The following is a 6,799-nucleotide window of genomic DNA, read 5'->3' on the forward strand; positions in this document are numbered from 1 at the left end:
TGTGAAGATAGAATAGAGAGTTTCCATATAGGCCACACCCAGTTTCCATTATTATTAACATCTTTCATTAGTATGGTACATTTGTAACAACAGTGAACCAATATTGATAGATTATTAACCAGAGTCCATACTTTATTCAGATTTCCTGAGTTTTTTCCCAATGTCCTTTTTCTGTTCCAGGATCCCATCCATTTAATGGGTGTTTTAGTCCATTTTGTGTTACTTTAACAGAAATACCTGAGACTGGGTAATTTATAAAGAAGAGAGGTTTATTTGGTTTACGATTCTAGGACAGTTGCATCTAGCATGGGCCTCAGGCTGTTTCTACTCATGGCGGAAAGTGGCAGGCAGCCAGCAAGTACAAGCAGATCACATGGTGAGAGGAAGCAAGAGAGAGAGAGAAGGTGCCAGGGTTTTTTTAAGCAACAAGCTCTTGTGGTAACTAATAGAGCGAGAACTCACTCATTAATCCCCCCTCTCCCAGGGAGAGCATGAATCCATTCATGAGGGATCCGCCCGCATGACTCAATCAGTTTCCAACACTTCCACATTTGGAGATCAAATTTCCACATGCGTTTTGGAGGGGACAACACATCCAAACTCCATCATTCCACCCCTGGCACCCAAAACTCAGGTCACTCTCACATACAAAATACAATCATTCTATCCCAACAGTCCCAAAAGTCTTAGCTTGCTCCAGCACCAACTTAAAAGTCCATAGTCCAAAGTCTCATCTGAGACCAAAAGCAAAAGTCCTTCCAGCTGTGAACCTGTAAAAGTCAAAACCAAATTTATCTATTGCCAAGATACAGTGGTGGAATTGGGTATACATTCCCATTCCAAAAGGGAGGAATAGGCCAAAAGAAAGGAGAAACAGGCCCCAAACAAGTCTGAAACCCAGCAGGGCAGACATTATGTCTTAAAGCTCCAAAATAATGTTCTTTGACTCCAAGTCCTGCATCCTGGGCACAATTGGGCATCTGGGCCCCCAAAGCATCAGGCGGCCTCATTCCCACAGCTCTGCCAGGTGCAGCCCAGTGGGCCACCCTGGTGCCTGTGGCTTTTCCAGGCCTGCTTTGCACGTTACCAGTGGCCCCGAAGTTCTGGGGTTCTGGCAGCAGCCCTGCTGCCTTGGCTCTACTAGACGTTTCCCTGGGGGGCTTTCTGTGGGGGCTATGACCCCACTTTCTTGCTTGGCATTGCTCTAGTATATGACCTCTGTGGTGGCTCCACCCCTGTGGCAGGTCTCTGCCTGGGCCCCCAGGCTTTTCCATACACCCTCTGGAATCTGGGTGGAGGCTGCCATGCCTCCACTGCTCTCATGTCCTGCCAGCTTGCAGACTTAACACAACATGGACGCTACCGAAATGGGCCTCTACTCTCCAGGGCAGCTGCATGAACCACACTTGGGGCTACTCCAGCTGGAGCAGCTGGGTTGCAGGGAGAAGGATCCTGAGGGCAGGTGCACCCCAGGTCTGTCCTCCAGGATAGCTCAGTGCTTCTAGGCCTCAGGGTCTGTGATGGGTGGGGCACCCTTCCAGACTTCTGAAATGACTGCAGGGCTTTCCTCTCATTTTCTCCACTGTTAGCATCTGGCTTCCTCACCGCCAAGATAATGTCTTTAGCAACCAGTTTATCTACTTCACCCTTGCATTGTTCTCCGGCTCTCTGTTTCTTCAGCATGGCCAGGCTGCAAATTTGCCAAATTTGTACACTCTGCTTCCCTTTTAAATTCTGGCTTATGTCATGCCTTTGCTGCCATAACTCAGAATAGGCTGTTAGAAGTAGTCATGCAGCGCCTTTAATACTTTGCTGCTTAGAAATTTCTTTGGCCAAATGCTCTGGTTCACAACTCTTAAGTTCCAACTTCCACAAAGTTCAAGGGCATGGACACAATGCAGCCAGGTTCCTTGCTATGGTGTAGCAAGGGTGATCTTTTGTCCAATTCACAATAAGTTCCTCATTTCTATCTGAGACCTCATCATCCGCATGGCCTTTACTGTCCGCGTTTCTATCAGCATTCTGCTCACCACCACATAAATCTCTAAAACATTCCAAACTTTCCCTCATCTTTTTCTCTTCTAAGTCTTCCAAACTCCTTCAACCTTTGCCCATTACCCAGTTCCAAAGCTGCATCCACATTTTCAGGTATCTGTTTAGCAACACCCCACTCCTCAGTACCAATTTTCTGTTTTAGTCCGTTTTGTGTTGCTAGGACAGAAATACCTGAGACTGGGTAATTTATAAAGGAAAGAGGTTTATTTGGCTTACGATTCTGGGACAGTTGCATGTAGCACAGGCCTCAGGCTGTTTCTACTCATGGTGGAAAGTGGCAGGCAGCTGGCAAGTACAAGCAGATCACATGGCGAGAGGAAGCAAGAGAGGAAGCAAGAGAGAGAAAGAAGGTGCCAGGGTCTTTTTGAGCAATGAGCTCTAATAGAACTAATAGAAGCTAATAGAGCGAGAACTCACCCCCAGGGAGAGCATTAATCTGTTCATGAGGGATCCACCCCCATGACTCAATCAGTTTCCAACACTGCCACATAGGAGATCAAATTTCCACGTGCGTTTTGGAGGGGATAACACATCCAGACTCCATCAATGGGGTACCACATTATTGCATTTAGGCATCATGTTTCCTTAGACTGCTCTTGGCTCTCATAGTTGTCTCATCCATTTTTATTGCTAGTGTTCTTCAAACATCCACTGGATCTTGATGTACCTGGATTGCTCAGGAGCAGAAAAATTTTTCTTGAAGACTGATTATGTGATTGTAGCAGCTTCAGCAAATCAAAGAAATTGTTTTTGATTGAGGTCTTTTTGTAGCTTTAAATCAGGGATTTCTCAGGACACTCACTGGCTGTGTATGTAATTTTTGGCTGCTTATCTGTTATGGTCATTTTCTTGCTCAGTTTCATGAAAACAGTGGACAAGTTGATCATGCTCTTCCGTGGGTCAGCTTGTCCCACGAGGCTCTGCACTGGTGTGAGAGGATTATTAGCCTACTATCTCAACTAAATACATGCCTTCTGTGGACGTATCTCTTCCTGTCAGTTCGTGAATGGACAAAAGACTCAGAAACCATGTTCTCAGAACCGTAGCATTGTCAGCAAGATCATTTTTTTCATAGTAGAGGGTTCTAGTTTATATTAGAATTCCCATAATATACTTCCTATTTATTTTTCTGTCCATAGTAATGAGAGTTAATCAGAAAAGATAATCAGCGAGCTATTCATATGGCTGCTTCCTTTGAAAGAAAATTTCAAAATTTTGATTGGCATTTGAATCTCCCACCATTAACTTTGTCATAAACATCACCAGTAGGTGGCAGCAGTTTCCTGTTATAAAAATACAGTAAGTAGCTAAGACAAAGAGTAGTGGTTTTTTTTTTTTAAAGATGACCAGTAGGGGGATCTTAACCCTTGACTTGGTGTTGTCAGCACCATGCTCTGACAAGTGAGCCAACTAGCCATCCCTATGTGGGATCTGAACCCGTGGCCTTGGTGTTATCAGCACCGCACTCTCCCAAGTGAGCCACGGGCCGGCCCCAAGAGTAGTGTTTTGTTTTATACCTTGGTAGACACAATGGTGTCTAAGGAAACCAAGACTAAAACAGCACTATGACCAAAAATATTAAGGCCACTTAAATGTATTTAAATAATAGTTGACTTCTTATGTAATCGTTACGTAGCAAAGTGTCACTCCTATTAGTAGTATTTACCATCAGCCACCAAAGTAAGTAAATTAAATTATATATGAAGCTTCTAAATAGTACCAAGGAATTGGAACACTTTGGTGCCCTCTGATACCAGTAAGAGTAGTCAAATAGTCTACTCCCTAAACTTTGACTTAATAAAAAAAAATTGGCCAGCAGGTCAGGCTGAAGGTCTGTTGTCAGAAAGCTGGCTACAGGAACTTTAGGGGATGTTCTTAACAAATGTTTATGATCATTATCAACTTTCAGCACCCATGCTTTGGATTTTTTACAGTTATTCATGTTGCCTGAAGATTCACACTCCAAGGGTTCACATATTTCCCTGAACCAGAGGATGCTTTGGTGAAAATTGTACAATTGAATACTTAGAATCTCATGCCAAAGTTGCTAAGTACAAAGTCTGCACACTTACTTCTTTTCGGTGCTTGGATCTCTTTTTTTCTCTTCCTTGTAAAAACAAATAAACCAAAAAACAAAAACAAAAACAAAAAAACGATGGCTGGCTGATTAGCTCAGTTGGTTAGAACTTGGCGTCCATAACATCAAGGTCAAGGGTTTATATCCCCACACTGGCCAGCTGCCAAAATAAAAAAGAAAAACCAATTAACTTGTATTAACACAACATGAATTCATATAAATTTAAAAAGTGATTGTGTGTCTTACAGCCAGTTCCATTCCACATCTTGCAACCTATTGCATTTCCTAAAATAATTCAATCATTTAACAAGTATTTATTGAGCACCTCACAACGGGCCACACTGTTTTTCTAGGTGCTGAGAATGCAGCAGAGAATGAGACATAACCTACCTGCCCTTGTGGAACTTAAATTCTGTTGGGAAGAGAGAGGCAATAAGGAAATTACATGGTTCATCAGAAGACAAGTGCCATGGAGAGAAGTAGGGGAAGGAATAGGGAGTTAAGGGAGGCAGGGCAATGTTGGAGATTTAAATGGTGGGGAAGACTGTGTCAAGATACCACTTGAACAAAGGCTCAGCAGTACAAGAGGGAACCTCATAGATTGGTGGGAGGTGAGAATCCCAGGCAGAGGGACAGCAAGGGAAAAGGCCCTTTTGGACAGGTGCACGTTGCAGGGCTCCAGAAACAGCATGGTTGCCAGTAAGAGCTGAAGCAGACCGAGGAAGGGAGAGTGGTAAGAGCTGGGATGCTGGTGGGCGGTGTTGCGGACCATGTGGGCTTTGTGTGAACTTTGGCTTCTACTCTGAGATGGAGAGCCATTGGAGGCCTTTGAGCAGGAGTGACAAGGTCTGGCTTATATTTTAATGGTAGGGTGAGCAAGGTGGGAACAGACTAGTCAGGAGGCCATTTGCAGTACCTCAGGTGAGAAGTGCAGTGGCTTGTACCAGTGTGCCAGCAGTTGGACTCTTGAGAACAGGTTACATCCTGTCCTTACTTGGAAGGTAAAACTAGTTTACTGATGTACTGGATGTACAGTGTGAGAAAGTGAGGCATCAGGGTTGACTTCTAGGTAGGTTTGAGCAGTTGACATGGAGAAACCTGCAGGTAACACAGGTTTGAGGGTGAAGATCAGGAATTCAGTTATGAACAGAAAAGTTTGAGATGCCCGATAGTTATCCCAGTGGAGATGTTAGATAGGCCCTTGGGTATTCTAGTCTGGAGTTCAAGGGAGTGACCCAGGCAAGAGATGTAAATGTGGGAGTCAATGTACAGATGGTGTTTAAAGCCATGAGAGTGGATGCGGTTACCAAGAGAGTGAGTTGTATGTAGAGAAAGGTCCAAGGACTAACTCTCGGGTCACTCCGGATGCTGAGAGGCCAAGCAGATGAGGAGAACCAGCAAAGGAGATGGAGTGTACGGTAACGTAAGAAAACCAGCAGAGCGTGATGTCCTGGAAGCCAAGTCAAGTTTGAAGGACGGAGTAATCAACTGTCAGATGCTGCCAATAGGTCAAGTAGTACGAGCTGTAACACTCGACTGAAGCGGTCAGTATCGAGGTCACTGGGACTGAAGTGGTCAATATCGAGGTCACTGGGGAATTGGGAAGTGCTGTTTCAGGCCCAGGGAGGTAAAAGTCTGGAGTGTGTTTGAGAAAGAATGGGGTGTCCTCATAACAATAAAGTTGAACAAAGTGAAATCAGCAACTTTCCTCGGATGCACCAGAGAATTAAGGTCACAGGGTAAACCTCCACCATAAAAACTAAAGAGACAGGAAAATACAGATCAGCCTAAACAAGCTGGTGGAGGCAGTAATTGGGATGTAAATGAATTGCTGGCAAATCAGTGTGCACTACCTTGACAGTTATAAACTGGCAGTGGTTGAAGTAAGCTCACTGCTCCCACCTCACACTTTTCTGTGTTTTACCTCAAGGAGCCCCGGCAGGTTCTCACTGTGAAGATGACTGAAATCCCTTATACTTTGGATAGCAGGAGGGGAAAAGGAACCATTTTGAAATACATCCAGGGACAAAGTAGCCCCAGAGCTTTCTGTTGTGCACGGCAGAGGCCTGCCCTCAGGGAAACTACTTTGCTGGAGCTTTCTCTGACCTAGGATAAGGGCAATTGAATGGCTCAAAACCCTCTAGCCTTCCTCTTTCACGTGAGAGGAGAAAAAAACAAAGGCTAACAAAGTTTTCTGAGGGTCCCAGCCCAGGGACTCTAGGCCACTTAACAATAACAACAAAAGACAACAGAGATTTAATCATAAGATTGTAGAATGCTGCTTCTCCCCAATGATATACCATCAGTTGGGCCCCAGGATAGTAACAGTGGATTACAACCGAGAGAGCTTCGAGACAGATTCTATTGTAAGGAAGCCTTTCTAGGAAAACCCAAAGTAAGAGAAGAGACAAAAACAAAGTCACTGAGGGAAACTGAAGCCTCTGACACCTACAGCTGCAGCCAACATCGAACACAGCCTTACCGTTAGCCAGATAAACAGAGGACTTCACACTAAAGTGCTATTCACCTGGGTTCCGATTACCCAATACGTCATGTCTGGCTTTCATTAAGAAGGTGCAAGGCATGCTAACTGGGAAGAAAGTGAAGCGACAATGCGAGCATCAGAACCAGACTCAGATGTGGTGGAGATTTTGGAGTGCTCAGACT

The sequence above is a fragment of the Cynocephalus volans genome, chromosome 2 (genome assembly GCF_027409185.1).
Source record: "Cynocephalus volans isolate mCynVol1 chromosome 2, mCynVol1.pri, whole genome shotgun sequence".
NCBI classification, from domain to species: Eukaryota; Metazoa; Chordata; class Mammalia; order Dermoptera; family Cynocephalidae; genus Cynocephalus; species Cynocephalus volans.